This window comes from Schistocerca gregaria, chromosome 2 (assembly GCF_023897955.1).
Source record: "Schistocerca gregaria isolate iqSchGreg1 chromosome 2, iqSchGreg1.2, whole genome shotgun sequence".
Lineage (NCBI taxonomy): Eukaryota > Metazoa > Arthropoda > Insecta > Orthoptera > Acrididae > Schistocerca > Schistocerca gregaria.
In genome coordinates this window covers 601,927,546-601,937,717 of record NC_064921.1, presented here as the reverse complement: position 1 = coordinate 601,937,717, position 10,172 = coordinate 601,927,546, and positions in this window count along the sequence as shown.

Sequence of the window (10,172 nt, the reverse complement as noted above, 5' to 3'; positions counted from 1 at the left end):
AGTTTGTTTTGACACAAAACGCAAAGCGCATACCAGCGACATTCACATTTTTGTCCAGACCTTTTCAGTGCCACAAGATACAAAGATAAAGTAGGGTAAAACACTCTAAGAAAGAAAACGATGAAACGTCTGGTTAAATCCGCAGGACAGAACAGGTAGTTGGAATTGTAGAAAGGGGGCAAAAATGAGCGGCTGTCAGTTACACTCGAACACATATCACTTTATTTAGTTGCCCAAACATTACAGCGCAAATTTTCAAGCTTAACTATCGACGGAATATGTCACACAATCTTATGGCTTAAGGGCACAACCTCTTTAATTTTTAAAACGGCTGAAGGCCCATGATTTAAAAACACAACTACAATAAATTTTCAAAGGCAAAAGGCCAAAGCTTTATCCTTAAATAATTTTAAAAAAGGAGGCTGAAGGCCCAAACAATGTAACACTTCATCATCGTCATCATCATCATCATCATCAGCCAATTCAATCATTAAATGATGTGGCCTCTTCGAGTCGTGGTTTCACTTAACAATAAGCAATTTTACTTTTAAAGAGGATGTAAGCCTATGATTGAAAACACAACTACAATAAATTTTTACAAGGCAGGAAGCCCAAGGCTTTATCCTTAAATGATTTTTTTTTTAAATGAGGTTGAAGGCCCAAACGAACTAAGATTTAACAAGTAAGGAATTTAAATTTTAAGACGGCTGAAGCCCCATGATTGAAAGACACAACTACAATAAATTTTCAAAAGGCAGAAGGCGCAAAGCTTTATCCAGAAAAAAATATTTTAAATCAGGCTGAAGGCCCAAACAAACTAAGACTTAGCAAGTAAGGAATATTAATTTTAATTTTTTTTTAATGAGGTTGAAGGCCCAAACAATCGAAGGTTTAACAAGAAAGGAATTCAAATTTTAAGACGGCTGAAGGACCATGATTGAAAAACACAATTCAAAAGGAAGGAGGCTTCATTATTTAAAACCCAACTAAAAGCATACAAATTCAAACCATCGGCTGTGAGCCATGAAAATAACAATAAAACACCAATAAGAAAAGGCAGACCAGCCAGTGGCGCCCAGAAGTTTCCGGAGGTCGGTCTGCACTTGAAATATTAACGTTCGCTTAGGGGAGACAGGTAGTCGGCCCAACTATATCCGATCAGCTGGCAATGCAACCAAGAGACAGTCAAGGGACCCACCGACAAGACGACTTGCTTTCGACCCTACCAGTAAACAAGGAACTCCAAAACCAAAACGTAAAAGGCGTAACTCCCCACAACCAAGTATGCATAAGCTGTCAAAACTACACAAACGTGTTGGATAGTGACAACACGGTGAGGAAAGGACACTGCCTGAATTTTATGTCAGCGGGCAGGGAAGTTAACTGGAATGCTAACGGCCACAAGGCAGAAAATTCCGCTGGTGCACTTGGACTTCAAATAACCAAAATACAGTTACACTCCACCGGATGCTGGCCAAACTTTCGACAACTCGAACGCACGCTGTTGCTCATGGGAATACCCCCAACAGCCAACCATGAAAACCAACGGCACAATGTGAACAGACTGGCTTTGGTAATTAAATCACCACCAACTTTGATGTCCTGGGTGGTGAGCCACGAACCTCGTAGCAATCGGAGCAGCTGCCACACACTCCGACACTGCGTAGAGATCGCCAGCGGGCCCGTCCCACAGCGCCGCGCGGATATTTCCTGGCTGATCCACACCGACCAACCGACTTCCACACAACAGCACTGAGACAGCACTAACATAACTGAACAGTCGACATCACAAGCTACACACAGTTTCAGGGACAATTGGACGGAGGACTAGACAATACTAACGGCAGTGACTGTACAATAACAGGGACGAATTACGAGGCGGCACACACAGCCAACCCATAAGCGATCGCCGGCCAAATATACGTCGTCCGACAAGACGACCGACCGACGACCAACCAAAGTCGTCGCCACTCCAAGCATATGTGTGTGTGTGTGTGTGTGTGTGTGTGTGTGTGTGTGTGTGTGTGTGTGTGTGTGTGTGTGTTCCAACTCACAGGAAGATACGAACTAACTCCGAACACACAACAACCGGGAAGTAATAGTAGTCAGCAAAGATAATACGGCAGGGCTTATATCGATGAGCACCGCTGCTGCCGCTGACGGGCAGGCAAGGCGGCAACTCAGTGACACCAGTAATTGTACATTAAAAGCAGGATGTCAAATGATATATGTCACGAGCACGAGCCACGTACGGCTCAAACGACACACCACGTAGGAATTATCCGAATCAGACGGAAATTGGTAGATGCGTTGTGCATGTACTGATAGCATATGATTACGACCTCCTAAAAACTGGATTATTTTTTCGAGGGAAAGAGCTTCACAAATTGAGCAAGTGAGCAAGGCTTTGGTCCCTTATCCAAGCAGTTACTCGGCTTGGCACTCGTTCATAGAGCTGTTGGATGTCCTGAGTATATCGCGCCAAATTCTGTCCGATTGGTGCGTTAGTTCTTCAAAATCCCGAGCTGTTTGGAGGGCATTCCCCATAATGCTCCAGAGTTTCTCAATTTGGGAGAGAGCCAGCAGCCTTGCCAACCAAGGTAGGGTGTGGCGAGCACGAAGACGAGCAGCAGAAACTCTTACCGTGCGCGGGTGGGCATTATCTTGCTGAAATGTAAGAGCAGGATAGCTTGACATGAAGGGTAACGGAAGGGGGCGTAGAATATTGTCGAAGATTGATTGATTTTTATTGTTGTAGAGACCTCAGAGATCATCTGTGCTGTGAGGGTTTCACGGGTGACAACCATAAGGATCCTGCTATGAAAATAAATGCCACCCCAGGCAGTCACTCCTGGTTTTCTTGCCGTATGGTGGGCGACAGTCAGTTTGGTGTCCCACTATTGTCCTAGACGTCTCCAGACATATCTTAGGCCTGAAATCTCATTACTGAAATTGTTTCCAGTGATGAGTCCCGCTTCGAACTGAGCCTCAGTGACCAGGGAAAACACTTAAGGTACGTCATATTTTTGTCTCAAAGTAAAAAGAAATTCGAGCCACCAGAGACCACTGGATCCTTATATCAAAAGGCACAGAAACTGTCCTTGAACAAACTCTAAAATTTCGTCGGTGGAGTTCATTTTCAGTCTGTGCTGAGTTTAAAATATCGTAGAACTCCATCATTGAAGGCAGAGTTGACCTAATTATGACAGGATGTGGAAGAAAGCCAATGACGCTATAAAAGGGTCAACTTTTGCACGTGCTTAGTTGACATGTGTTATTAACGTCATTTACTTCTCTACCGTTCATACACTATACCTATATGCATCATTGCGGAGCGTTATTGGAAGGGTACATTCTTAACAAACCGCTCTGGCATTCGTGTGCGCCGGATTCCGCAATCTGATCCAACCGTTTTTCATCTGTAGAAATGGCTTTCGTCCGTGTTGAAATTAAGTTTACATAAGGATATATTTTCAAGAAACATATCCCACAGGCATGAAGGCACTGTAGTGTCAGTTTGGTAGTGTTTGTACAAGACTTTATTAGCCCCAGTGGTCTTTGTAGCATATAGGATGTGTGTATGATTTCCCAATGTTGTGTTCTCAACGGAACTCTCGCATCTGCAAATGATAAAATGAACCTGCCACTGACAATCTACACCTAGGGATTTCCATTAACCGAAGTATCGTGTTACGTTTTTGCTTCAGTTCTGTTTAACAAATCAAACCAATTATTCCTATCGGGGTGCCACTAGAACGAATGACAACATGGACACCATAATTTATTTAATCTCAGAAAACATATAGAGTGAAAAAAGTGTCTAAATGTGAAGTAAACAATGTTATATTACACTCTACATGTAATTTCGATATGTTTGACTTTCCTTAGATCTCCCACCTCTTTATTAGACGGGCACACAGTTGGCTGATACCTATTAGGGGTAAGAAACAGAAGTCCTAAACCCTGACCAGCACTTCCAGAAAAATCTCATTCGACAAACAAGTGGAACACAGCACATTTACTGTGAGTGTTTTCTTATCCACCAAATCGAAGCGAGCATACTACCTATTAAGCTACAGACGACAGTTGCACTGCACCGATGATCTGCTCCTTGGGGTGTTGGCCGCTGTGCTGATGATGTATCTGAAATGCCTGTAATTCTCTGCCTACACTCCCTACACTACACAGTACGCCGTCCGCAAACTGATAGAGCTGAAATTACCTCAGTACAATACATAGTACGAGTAAAAATTTTGTTTACTTAATAGCCATGGACAGGAATTCAAGCATTCTTCCGTAAAGAAGCGCTTCAGTGTGCGTCAGACTCCACAGGGAGATACACAATCGCCACTCGAGTAAACAGAATGACAACTCTGTTCACAGAGAAACGACTTCAGGTGCCCCTTGTGGTGAAATCAACACTTTACAAATTCCCAGAGTCCCCGCTGTGGCCGGCCATGTGGCCGAGCGGTTCTAGGCGCTTCAGTCTGGAACCGCGCCACCGCTACGGTCGCAGGTTCGAATCCTGCCTCGGGCAAGGACGTGTGTGACGTCGATGAACAGAGGGAGCTCTCTTTAATCGATCCCTGCAAGGAAGGGCCTCCTCGCTACACGCCCGCTCCCTCCTGGACATGCGGCGTCTACCTCTGCGCTCTGATGACGAATCCCAGCAGGCGTTACAAAAACATTGCCTCCCTCTAAATGGGTCATGATTGTGCCAACCGATAGCCTGAAGCTCATAGTCCTTACAGAAGAATGTCTGGAAGCTTCCATTTCCAATCCTATATCCTTAGCACTCCGCCAAACAAATACACATCTAAGCTTTTCAGTGGCAGTGTATGGCGCTTCTCGTGAGAAGATTCCCCGGATATCAGCTAGCGACCATCGTTTGTAACCATGCGCATTCCTTTGTACTAAAAAAGATGTCTTTTCGCCTTGTTCCGCCCACGACGCTCTTCCGCCAGGTATATTCTGAATTTTTTTTTCGGCCCAACTTAGTGCAACCTTCCATCCTTACTGTCTGCGTTACGGGGTTTGTGCACCCACCAGCGTTGTTAAAACGCCGCCTCCTCGCTCTATTGTCTCTCACAAAGAACACCTTGAATAGAGGTCGCAAGTCATTTGAAAGTGTCGTGTTAACAGTTACGACGGGAAATGATGCTAATGATTCACCATGTTCATCAGGAGTGGGACAGAAGTTGAGTGTCCGGGAGGTGGAAAGGTCAACCTTCTATGGGATGTATGTATCGCACTTCACACAATGTAAATCGTCGACATTCAAGAAGCGTTCAAAATATACCATTAACTTGCAAAAAAAAAAAAAAAAAAAAAAAAAAAAAAAAAAAAAAAAAAAAAAAAACTGTTCCACCAAAGTGATCACAGCGGTTTATGCTATCAAGATCAAAGGCGAACTCCTTGTGAGTTACAAATTGTTCAGGGCTTTCATATAGGTATCCATTCTTAAAGAATGCACATAGAATGACATTGGTGCAACGTGGTGATAAGAACTGGTGGAATGTGATAGCATGCAACCGAATGCGAAACAGTCTGGAGAGTTTGTCGTGAAACTGGGTGCCTTTAAAGCGTTTGCTGCAGATAGTGCGATAATATGTCCTATAGACACGGAAAAAACAAACATCCAGAAGCTGAATTTGTCCAGTGGTTCCAGGTGATATAAATTACAGTGTTACACACTTTTCAGAAGGCTCTAAAGGAGTATGAGTTTTATACGCTGATCAGGGATCAAACAAGAGCAAGTTATTTTGACTAGTTTTTGGCTGAAGGCAGTCCTCATACCATAGCTATAGGTCTCTTGCGCCTATTTTCCCACTCTGGCTTGCTGCGACGTAAATATTCCCTGCTGCCTTTGCAATATTACGCACACGACAGAGAATCGTAAGCGGCAGAGCACCTCCAACTTCTCGCAGCTCAATAAATAACTCTCTAATCAATTGACCAGATTAACAGTCGGCATTATTGTACATGAATGCGTTAAAGCATTGAAGTTATTTGATGTTGATACAACTCTCTTGATACTTCAATTGGGGGACACTGCAGGAGCCTCCACGAAGAATGCGTTCACCACCCGAACAACAAGCAATCGGGCGTCCCCTGGAAACGACCTAGCCAGCCAATACTGCAAATACCGGAGCACCAAAACCAAAGATGTCAAAACAACTCTCCGAAGAGACTCAAAAAAGGCCTTTATCAAGACCATCACTAGTGACAACTTCCTGCAATATTGAAGGCTTATCTGTAAATAAAGAAATTTTATCATCTGACATGTGCAAACGAAACAACTGTGATGTTTTAGTGTTACAAGAAACACACAGGGCACCAACTAGCCATAGACCAAAACTACAGGGCATGAAATTAGTTCTTGAGAGACCACACGAAAGGTACGGAAGTGCTATATTTGTGAAACCGAACTTAGACAGTTGCTCCTGTGCTCTGACATGCGAAGAAAATATAGAAATTTTAACAATTGAGCTACATTCATGTACTGTAACATCCGTGTACAAACCACCCAGTGCGAGGTTCAAAATTACGGAGCCGGGAAATTTCCATTAAAAAAACATTAAAGTTGTACTAGGAGATTTTAAGTGTCACGGTCTCGCATGGGGTTATAAAGAGACAAATGACGATGGTGAAATGCTGGAGATCTGGGCAGACCAGGCTAAACTGAAATTGATACATGACCCAAAGTTGCCTGCATCATTTAACAGCGGAAGATGGAAACGAGGATATAATCCAGATAACATCTTTGTCTCCGAAAAGGTATCCATGCAAACTGTAAAGCAAATCGAGGACCCAATTCCAAGATCGCAACACAGAGCAATAACTTGCTGCATTACTGCAGTAATCAAATCAGATGTAATGCCCTTCAAGGGACTCTTCAGTTTCAAAAAAGCTCATTGGGAACTTTTCACAGAGGACCTTGATAAGGAGATCTTGGAAATTAAACCAGAGATACAATCATATGAAACTTTTATAGACCTTGTCAAGAAAATCTCTCGACGGCGCATACCTAGAGGCCGTTGGGATCCGGCACGGCGTTCCGTATTACCCTCCTGAACCCAACGATTCCATACTCTGCTAACAGTCATTGGATCTCAATCAACGCGAGCAGCAATGTCGCTATACGATAAACCGCAATCGTGATAGGGTACAGTCCGACCTTTGTCAAAATCGGAAACGTAGTGGTATGCATTTCTCCTTCTTACACGAGGCATCACAATAACGTTTCACCAGGCAACGCCGGTCAACTGCTGTTTTTGTATGAGAAATCGGTTGGAAACTTTCCTCATGTCAGCACGTTGTAGGTGTCGCCACCGGCGCCAACCTTGTGTGAAAGCTCTGAAAAGCTGATCATTTGCATATCACAGCATCTTCTTCCTGTCTGTTAAATTTCGCGTCAGTAGCACGTCATCTTCGTGGTGTAGCAACTTTACTGGCCAGTAGTGTATAATCCTTGTCTGCTCGTGGTAGTCTAAGTTCTTCAGTTTGAGAACATGAACGCAAAATATTGAGGAACGCACGGTGAATGTAAAGGGACCTTAGGCCGCCGGTGGTGGAGTGTGTGTGCAAGGCGAGACGCCGCGTGTCTGCGTCACATACCGGCGCTCGGTGCCGGCGTCTGGAGCCTGGCGGCTGGCGCGCCGCGCCTCGCCTCGCCTCGCTTCGCGGTGACCGGATATTGTTTGAAGGCGGCGGGCGGAGGGTTCATTGCTCTGGGTGACGTCACGCCGGCGGCGGCAACTGGAGCAGCGGCAGCGGCCGCGGCCGTGGCCGGTGTCCACTTCCCAGTACCCAGGCAGCCGGCGCAGCGTCTGCAGCCGCTGCCAGACACGGCCGGCTGTCGCGACCGTGCAGAAGTGCTCAAGAGGCTAGCACCACAGATCACACCACACTTAACGGAACTACTAAATGACGCATTACGGCTAGGCCGAGTACCGACGGTCTGGAAAACCTCAAATGCGGTAATCATTCAAAATTCAGCAGACAAAGATCCTTCAGATCCTAAGTCGTACAGACCCGTGACAAATATCCAGGAGCGACTTCTGTGTGACCGCTTGCAGTCCTATAGAGCTCTCCTCGGTCTAAGCCCGCACCAATTCGGATTTAGATAAGGCAAAAGTATTGATGATGCAATTAACAACCGAGCGAGGTGGCGCAGTGGTTAGCACACTGGACTCGCACTCGGGAGGACGACGGTTCAATCCCGCGTCCGGCCATCCTGATTTAGATTTTAAGTGATTTCCTTAAATCGCTCCAGGCAAATGCCGGGATGGTTCCTTTGAAAAGGCACGGCCGACTTCCTTCCCCGTCCTACCCTAAACTGATGAGACCGATGACCTCGCAGTTTGGTCTCTTCCCCCAAAAACAACCCAACAACGCAGTTAACAGAACTCATGAAATTACGTAAAATAAAGACAATAAATACTCATTGGCAATCGTGATTGACATCGCAGGAGCATTCGACAACCTGTGGTGGCTAGAACTATTTTTGAGGTTACGTCGATGGGAATACCCGAAGCCCTCTAGAACAGTCTACTAGATTACGGTAGGGATACATTAGTGCAATGGCACGCGGGAAATCGGAAGGCAGTCAGGAAAATTACGAAGGATTGCCCCCAGAGTGTGATCTGTGGGTCCTCTTCTGGAAGATAACTATCGAACCCCTCATTCAACTGCTAGATGAGGACGATAGGACAGATGGAGTTGTCACATATGCATACGACGTACTTGTGGTCGTAATAGCAAATATAGAGTCCAGTTACAACAAAAGGCGGGTGATATATTTGAAACAATAATAAAGTTGTGTGACACAAAGAAGGTCAAGATGGCGGGTAACAAAACAGCCTCTACTCTATTAAGGGTAAACTCTAAAGAAACCTATCAATAAAAATCGGGGACATTAACATAAGAAAATCCAAAGTAACCCGCAACTTGGGCGTACACATAGATAAAAAACTGAATTTTCACGAACACAACAGACAAGGCAGAAAAAATACTATGCAAACTTGCAAGAACAAATTCAGAGCGATACAGACTCCCCTTGTCAGTCACAGGAACATACCACTACGCACTCTTCGAATCAGTAGTATGTTTTGCTGCCACTGCACGGGTGCATAGGCTCAAACAGAACAACGGTTAGGCTATGAAAGAGATGCGTTCTTCTGAGACTGTCGTAGCCTTTCAGCACGACGTCTGTCGAAGCGGTGCCAGTTGTGCTCGGAATCTTCCCAATAGATATCACAATCAGATATCGGGCGGCAATATACTGGTTAAAGATGGGTAGACTGGGTAAGCAAAATAACTGGTTCACCGCTGAACAACAAGCAGGACCTCAAAAAGTGGAGAATTGGTACATGTCAGGTGAAATGGGCACGAGACATAAAGAGACGAGGAGCGCATAAATTTTTCCGGACCTAAGGGAAAGGATGAGAATGAAACATGGCGACCCTAGCCACGGCATGGTGTATTTCTTCACAGGACACGGACTTATCCCACGCACTTGAACCACGTGAGTCTAAGAGGCTCATCCGGATGAGCATGTAGGGGTATGGGAACCACTGAACACAGCTGCTGGTAATTCACACACCACGGGAACACACTTAGGATACAAGGCATACAAACAGAGCGCCACATATATGAAGAAATCAGGACAACAGAACCTTGGGACGAACTCAACGCACTCACAGAGATAGTATCTAAACAATGTAAACAAGACTACAGACGTGAGAGGCGGTACGGACGATAAGCCTAAGTATCTAACCGATGTAAAGAAGACTACAGACGTGAGAGGCGGTACGGACGATAAGCCTAAATGCAGCTCCCAGGCACCATAGTGAGGCGTGCGAGGACGATGACCCAGACAGGACAAAACGACCACACATAAATATCCCCAGGCAACATCAGCGTCTGCGAGAGGACGCAGAAAAACCATCTTAAACCTAAGAGTAATTACCAGTTATAGGACACAACAGATGATGGGGATCAATAGAACAAATAAAAAATCTAGTTTTAGACAATGTTTGTGACCATCGCAAACTGCCACAAGTAAACACGGCACTTTAAGCCTGTAAATGGTGTAATTAGTCGTAGAATAGCTGTAGCTGTAGTGTGGCATAGACCTTTTCGGATTAAGAGTAGAACTAGAAGCAGAATGG